Raw genomic sequence first — 7,584 nt, 5'->3', positions numbered from 1 at the left:
GGGGCACGAGTGCCTTTTGAAATTTGGACAGACTACAAAAATTTGGAAGCACTCACGGGCCGCCGTAAGCTAACAGGGAAGCAAATCCGGTGGGTGGGCTTCTTCGCCAAGTTTGATTTCACCCTATGGCACATCCCCAGAGCAAAGAATTTTCTAGCTGACACCCTCTCGAGGCTTCCGCAGCACGAAAGCCAGCGAGAGGAAGTAATAGACTCTCTAATGCCCCCGGAAGCGGTGGCTGGTGTGGTGCAAACCCGGTCCAAAACAAAACTCAAGAGATCGGACCCTTGGGGGGGGAATAGGCTGATAGTGGAAAGTGAAAAGGAGGGAGAGGGGTGCCCAAACGGACTACTGAAAGGCAAGGGTGGGGGGGTTGGTACTACGAAGGGAAATTTTACATCCCAAAGAGCTTGCAACTGGAGGTTTTACAACACTGCCACACCAATAAGCTCTCCGACCATTTTGGCTACATAATGGTGAACCGGCAGTTTTGATGGCCCCAAATGAAAAAAGACATTTCTGATTTTGTGCAGACTTGCCCAACCTGTATCATGGCCAAAAGAAGGGGGGGCAAGGTGCCGGGGCAACTGCAACCCCTCCCCACTGTGGAAAGACCCTGGTCGGTGGTATCCATGGACTTTATTGTAGAATTGCCCCCTTCCCAAGGGTGGACAGTGATCCTGGTCCTAGTGGACACCTTCTCTAAGCAGGCTCACTTCGTCCCATGCCGCAAGCTGCGCACGGCTAAGGAACTAGCGTATTTATTCTTCCTGCACATGGTCCGGTTCCACACATTCCCCGATAAGGTCATTAGCAATCGCAGGCCGCAGTTCATTGCCAACTTCTGGTGGGAGTTTTACAAACTGGCAGGAATAGAGCAAGGACTAAGCTCAGCCTACCACCCGCAAACTGACGGAAAAAGTGAGCAGGTGAATGGGGTTCTAGAACAGTACTTAAGGTGTTACATAAACTTCCAACAGTCCAATTGGGTGGAGCTGCTGCCATTTGCCGAGTATGGATATAACAATAGCCTTTACAGCTCGACCAAAATGACCCCATTCCAAGCGGTTAATGGCTATGAGGGGAAGCTATTCCCTTCGCTACTGCGAGGGGTGGGCGACTCCAAACCCACAGACTGTCAGCAGTGGTGGCGCCGTCTGGAGAAAACCTGGAAGGTGATCCAGGAGAACCTGGAATTGGCCAAAAAGGATTACAAAGCCCAATTTGATAAAAAGCACAGCCCACACTGGGATTTCAAAGTGGGGAAGACTGTGTTTCTTTCTAGTAAGAACTTGCCGTTACCACAAGCGTCCAGGAAACTAGCTTACAAGTTCCTAGGGCCCTTCAAAATAAAGAGAGTGACCAACCAAGTGACTGTAGAACTGGACTTGCCTAAGCTATTTAGTAAAGTGCACCCTGCTTTCCATTGCAGCCTTTTGCGTCGAGATCCAAATGGGTCGAGGTTGCACCCTCATGGGCCGGAGCCCAAGCCCATCTTGATGAAGGGGCAGAAGCACCACGAAGTCAAAGAGATCCTGGACTCTAAAATCCAGAAGGGGGTGCTTTATTATCTGGTGCACTGGCGCTACTTCCCACCAAGCTGCGATGAATGGTCAAATCCTCCGATCTAAACGCTCCACAACTGCTTAAGCAATTTTACCTACTGCACCCAGACAAACCCCGAGCAAGAGCTTAGGGGGGGCAGTATGTGGGCTCTGTTCATTTATGATGCTAATCAATACTGTTACTAATCATATTCAATGCTGCTAAAAAGGCCTACTAACATAGAAGCCGGGGTAATAAGGAGGGAGGGGGGAAGAGTAGAAAATAGCTTCCCAAGAATATCAAAGGTTGCCAAGGTCCCTTTCAAGTAGACAGTATGTGCCAGATTCTCACCTCCTCTCCGGAGGCCCCAAGGACATTGGCGCTGGGAAATGTAACCACCAACGGAAAAGATAAGGGGGGGGGAGCATTGGGAAAAATTTCACATGCAAAGTAACTTTTTGTTTTGGGAATTAGGGGGTAGAAACCATTGCTTTGATGTAGAAGGATAAATGCCAATAGTTAGAGCGGATCTCCATCAGTTCCAACACCTGCCATGCTGAAGTAACTCTGAAGTATCCAATAAATGCAACTTTGTTTCAAAATACCAAGTCTGCTTACTTGTGAGCTTCAATGAACCTACACCTGACAGCACTGACCAGACTAAGACTAGGTACCTACAGAAAGTTTACTGTACCGTATGTCTTTCAGCCATACCATGGGATCCCCTCTAGTTTCATCTCTTACCTAGATTGAACACAGCATTGTCACCAACTGGGATGACATGGAAAAGATCTGGCACCACACCTTTTACAGTAAGTTGAGAGTTGCCACTGAGGAACACCCTGTGCTTCTAACAGAGACTCCTCTGAACCCCAAAGCCAACAGATAAAAAATGACACAGATCATGTGTGACACTTTCAACACACCAGCCTTGTACATCACTATCCAAACCATGTTGTCCTTGTATTTCCAGCCATACCATTGGTATCATGATGGACTGTGGTGAAGGAGTCACCCACACTGTGCCCATCTATAAAGATTATGAATTGCCCCATGCCATCCTCCATCTGGACCTGGCTGGCTGTGACTTGACCGACTACCTCATGAAGATTTTGACCAAGAGAGGCTATGACCACCACCACAGCCAAAAGAGAAATTGTGTGTGACTTAAAAGAATAGCTGTGTTACGTTGCCCTTGACTTTGAGTGGGAGGATCACTCACATCCAATTCATCCCTGAGAAGATTTATGAGCTCCCTGACAGCCAGGTGATCACCATTGGAAACAAGAGGTTTAGGTGCCCAAAAGCACAGAATCCTGCAATATCTATGAAACTACCTTCAATTCAATCATGAAGTGTGATGTTGACATCCATAAGGAACTGTATGCCAACACTGTCCTGTCTGGTGGTATCACAATGTACTTGGCATTGCTGACAAAATGAAGAAGGCAATCACAGCCCTGGCACCCAGAGCAATGAAAATCAAGATCCTACTCCCCTCCCAAGTGTAAATACTCCATCTCGATTGGAGGCTCCATCCTTGCCTCCCTGTCCACCTTCCAGCAGATGTGGATCAGCAAGCAAGAGTACAAGTCCAGATCCTCCACTGCCCACTGCAATGGCTTCTAAACAACAACAACAAAGAGTAGTTATGACCATTATAACATTTTTCTTTTTTTTTGACAAAAAAAATACTGTATATGCACATAAAACAAGAGTTGAAATTGGGTATGGTTTTATTTGTGTTTTTGGTATTTGACACAAGATATGAAAACTGGAAGGGGAAAAGTTGAAAGCAGTAGTCTTTTTTTTTTAAGCATTTGAGCCCCCCCCCCCCCCAAAAAAAGTTCTACAATGCATCTGAGGACTTTTGATTGTATATTTTTAATTTTCTTTTTTAATTGTCATTCCAATATTGTACAATGCATTAGAGAGTAAGTTAAAGCATCCCCTATGAAGGAGACAACCTTGCTCAAAGGGAATAGAAATAACCACCTGGAATCATAGCAGAGGTATTCCTTATGTGTAAATTATGTAACCCAATAAGTGTCTTTTCTGTTTGCTGTGCCTTAAAAAGAAACACACACTTTGGTCCTTTTTAATTGTTTTAGGTAAAAAAAAAACCAAAAGGATTGTGGCTGTCTCTTTTTCCCGACCTAGATGTGAAGGCTTACAGTTTAACTCCTCCCCCATCCCATAGTGGAGTCATTACACAACTCGGTGCTAGTATGTACACAGGGTAGGGGGGGGAGGGAAATGTTCACAAACTTAAGAACAGTTCTAAATAAAGATGCACACAATAGAAACAAATGAAAGAGATAAGGATGGTAGCTGTAGGAATGAGATCATGAACACATGAGAGCCGGACTAGCCTTCTCATATTCACATTAACCCATGAGAGGAGAATAGGGAGACTGACCTAACACATGCAGTGGGAGATGGACAGGTGTGTGCATGTGTGAGCCTGTTAATTCCTTTGGACCTCTTGGTGGCTTTTGATACCATTTATCATGGTATCCTTCTGAATCATCTGTTTGAACCGGGACTGGGAGGCACAGTTCTGCAGTGATAGCAGTCCTACCTGGAGGATAGGTTTCCAAGTGTGGTGCTAGAGGACTTCTGCTCTGCCCTTTTCCTTTGTTCCATGGATATCCCTATGATTTCATCTTGTTGTTGTTCAGATCATAGAGGGGAGAGGATAATGATGGGCAAGATAAAGGGATGGGGCAGATAAAGATAAGAGGGGCAGAAAAAGGGATGGCTCCACCTGGGGGTTAGCTACCCTATGCCTGGCTGCTTGCTACTGTTCAGCAGCAGCCACCCTATGACAGCCACTGTGGCATAGGAATTAGGGGCTCAGAGTGGGATCTGCCAGACCAAGGTTCTTGCTGTGGAAGCTGACTGGGTGATTTTTGACCAGTCACAGACTTCCAGCCTAACCTGCCTCACAAAGTTGTTGTTCAGATCAAAGGGGAGAGAGGAGAATGATGTAAACTGCTTTGGTCCTCCCCCACACTGTGAAGAAAGACTGCCAGGGAGGGGGAGGAAATGGAAACCTGAAGTCAGGGGGGTAGATAAAGAGAAGGAGATAGGTTGCCAACTCCAGGTTAGGAAGTTCTTGAAGATTTAAGGGGTGGAGCCTGGAGAGGGTGGGGTTTGAGGAGGGATAGGACCTCAGACAGGTACAATGCCATTTCCTCCTGGGGAACAACTGGAAATCAGATTTACAATTGCTCTCTAGATGGCAGAGATCAGCTCCCCTTAAGGTGGGGAGGAGTCAGTGCCTTCACTTGGGTGGGTAGGAAGACAACAAGGGTGGTGGGCACTTGCCCAGAGCCTCCTTCTAGAGCCGGTTGTATTTTTCTTCACAACAGACCTTACTCCTAGTGTATGTGTGTGTGTGTATATATATATCTATATCTATATATAGATATGTGTGTGTGTGTATGCGTATACACACACTGCAAGAGGACATTCAGAGGTTTGGGCTGAACTGCCACCAATATGCAGGTGACATTCAGCTGTATCTTGCTGTACCAGCAGATCCCAGGGAGACTGTGAAAACCATGAACAGGTGTCCGGAAGCAATTTTGAAATAGATGAGGGCAAACAAGCAGAAATTAGTCCCAACAAAATAGAGGTGTTATTAGTGGTGGGAAAATCTGACCCAGGAAATTGTTTATCCCATGTTCTGAATGGGGTTGCATCCCCTCCCAAAAGGAACTGGTTTGAGGCTTGTGGACATTGGCTTCCTTTTGGGTAAACTGGTTGCAGTGGTGCCCTGGTGTGCCTTTTAGCAGGTTCAGCTGGTGAGTCCTTCCTAGGCAGAAATGATTTTGTCACTGTGGTTCATGCCCTGGTATTAGTTAGATTAGATTAGCCCTTGAAGACTGTCTGAAAACTATAGTTGGTACAGAATGCTGCAGCCAGAGTATTGACTGCAGTGGATCATAGGGAACATGCCATTCTTATGCCACAGTATGTGTGTGTGTGTGTGTGTACACACACACATATATTGGCCACTGTGTGACGCAGAGTGTTGGACTGGATGGGCCATTGGCCTGATCCAACATGGCTTCTCTTATGTTCTTAACATATCGTGTTGGTTATGTTTCACCTACACTGGCTTCCAGTTTTCTTGTGGGCTCAATTCAAAGGCCTGGTATTAACCTTAAAGTCCTGTATGGCCTGGGACTAACATATCTTAAATTCCTCATTCTCACATATGAACAGTATTCTAGCTCAGTCATACAAAACGTTTACATATTGTGGTGAGATACTCCATTGTAGAATCAAATTGTGCACTATGTGTGTTGTTGAGTTTTCAAGGAGAGTGTAGTTTCATTCAACAAAGGTACCCAGGTCAGGCCTGTTTCCTACCACAACTATTTCCATTCAATTCAGATTAAGTTTCAGTTTGTTCACCCCAATCAATTAATCTAGCAATACTTTGGATTGAGAGATATCTGAATGTCATCTACATATTAATTGGCAGCATAACCAAAATATTTGGGTAAACTCCCCTCATATTTTCATGTAAGAAGACAATATCGTAGCGCAGAGGTGGCCAACGGTAGCTCTCCAGATGTTTTTTTGCCTACAACCCCCATCAGCCCCAGCCAGCATGGCCAATGGCTGGGGCTGATAGGAGTTGTAGGCAAAAAACATCTGGAGAGCTACCGATATCCTTGTAGTCAATAAGCACTGTCATCAGAGATCTAACTATCTGGGAAGCCATCACAAAATGGAGTTACTAAACTCCAAACCCACCCAGGCAATCTGGAAGAATACTATGGTTGATGGCACTGAATATTGCTGAGAGATAAAGGAGTTTAGGGATAAACCCCAACCCCATCCATTTCCCCAGAACAACAAAGTTTCTGGACCAAACTACAAGTGAAAACCAGGCTGAAATGTTATGTTTTCACTGCTTATCATGACTTCCAATCGAAATAAGTTTCTGCAACATCCATATCCTCCTCTAACTAAATGAGATCTTGTTTACCTTCAAAGGACAAAATATCAGTCAAAAATGAAGGTTTTTCAGGTAAATACAGTATCAGTGCAGGCTACTGTAATGAAAACTCACATCCTTTTTATACTGGAAAAGAGATGAAATAGGTAACCTGTAGAACAAATTTTGAGTCCAGTGGCGCACCTTTAAGATATATACTTCCTTAAATGTGCCACTGGACTCAAAATTTGTTCTACTATTTCAGATCAATGTGACTGCCCACCTGGTTCTAGGTAACCAGTTGATACAATTATAGTTTGTAACATATATTTGATGAGACTCTGCATAGGCAACCAACTTATATTAATGTGTTAAAAATTCTTATATTCCAGCAGCGTTTATAGCTAGGATCCTTCCTGGCTTACAGCACTGAAAGGAAAGAAACAAATTAGGGTAACCCCCCCCCCCCCCCCAAAAAAAAAAACACATTAAGAATTAGGGGAAACTGCCAGGTCCCCCTCCTTAGGTATAAAGGTGGATCTATCACCTTCTAGATATAATTTCAAGTTTGTTTATTTGCTCTTGTACCCTCTTGTAGCCTTTAAGAGATGCTTAATAATGTGAACATCATTTCTGTCATCCTTTCCACAAATGATCACTATGTGTGGTGTATGTTAATAATCCTACCCCTCTCTATTTTTCACCAACAGATTAATTGTTACCAATCATGGACCCTTCCATGCACAGCTACTGTGTACATATTTCTTAATTCTCTATATTATACCTGTGAGTGGGCATAATGAAGGTTAGAAGTTATCCATCAGTCTTTTCCAAGGATAGTGAGAAACTGAGCACAGTGAGTGTTTGATTCTAGGATAATATCTTGAATGAATAAGGAAAAAAATCCAGGCATTTAAAAGTCCCAGCACATCTAACAAGTCTTTCTTTCTTTCTTTCTTTCTTTCTTTCTTTCTTTCTTTCTTTCTTTCTTTCTTTCTTTCTTTCTTTCTTTCTTTCTTTCTTTCTTTCTTTCTTTCTTTCTTTCTTTCTTCCTTCCTTCCTTCCTTCCTTCCTTCCTTCCTTCC

The 7,584-nt window shown here is 44.2% G+C and overlaps 1 pseudogene; it reads left to right on the top strand.

Annotated features, from left to right (window-relative positions):
* The first annotated feature begins 2,298 nt into the window (after positions 1-2,298).
* Positions 2,299-3,174, top strand: LOC132569095 (actin, cytoplasmic 2-like; annotated as a pseudogene).
* Positions 3,175-7,584: the final 4,410 nt, after the last annotated feature.

This window comes from Heteronotia binoei, chromosome 3, assembly GCF_032191835.1.
Source record: "Heteronotia binoei isolate CCM8104 ecotype False Entrance Well chromosome 3, APGP_CSIRO_Hbin_v1, whole genome shotgun sequence".
Classification (NCBI taxonomy): Eukaryota; Metazoa; Chordata; class Lepidosauria; order Squamata; family Gekkonidae; genus Heteronotia; species Heteronotia binoei.
This window is presented reverse-complemented; position numbering and strand designations above follow the sequence as displayed.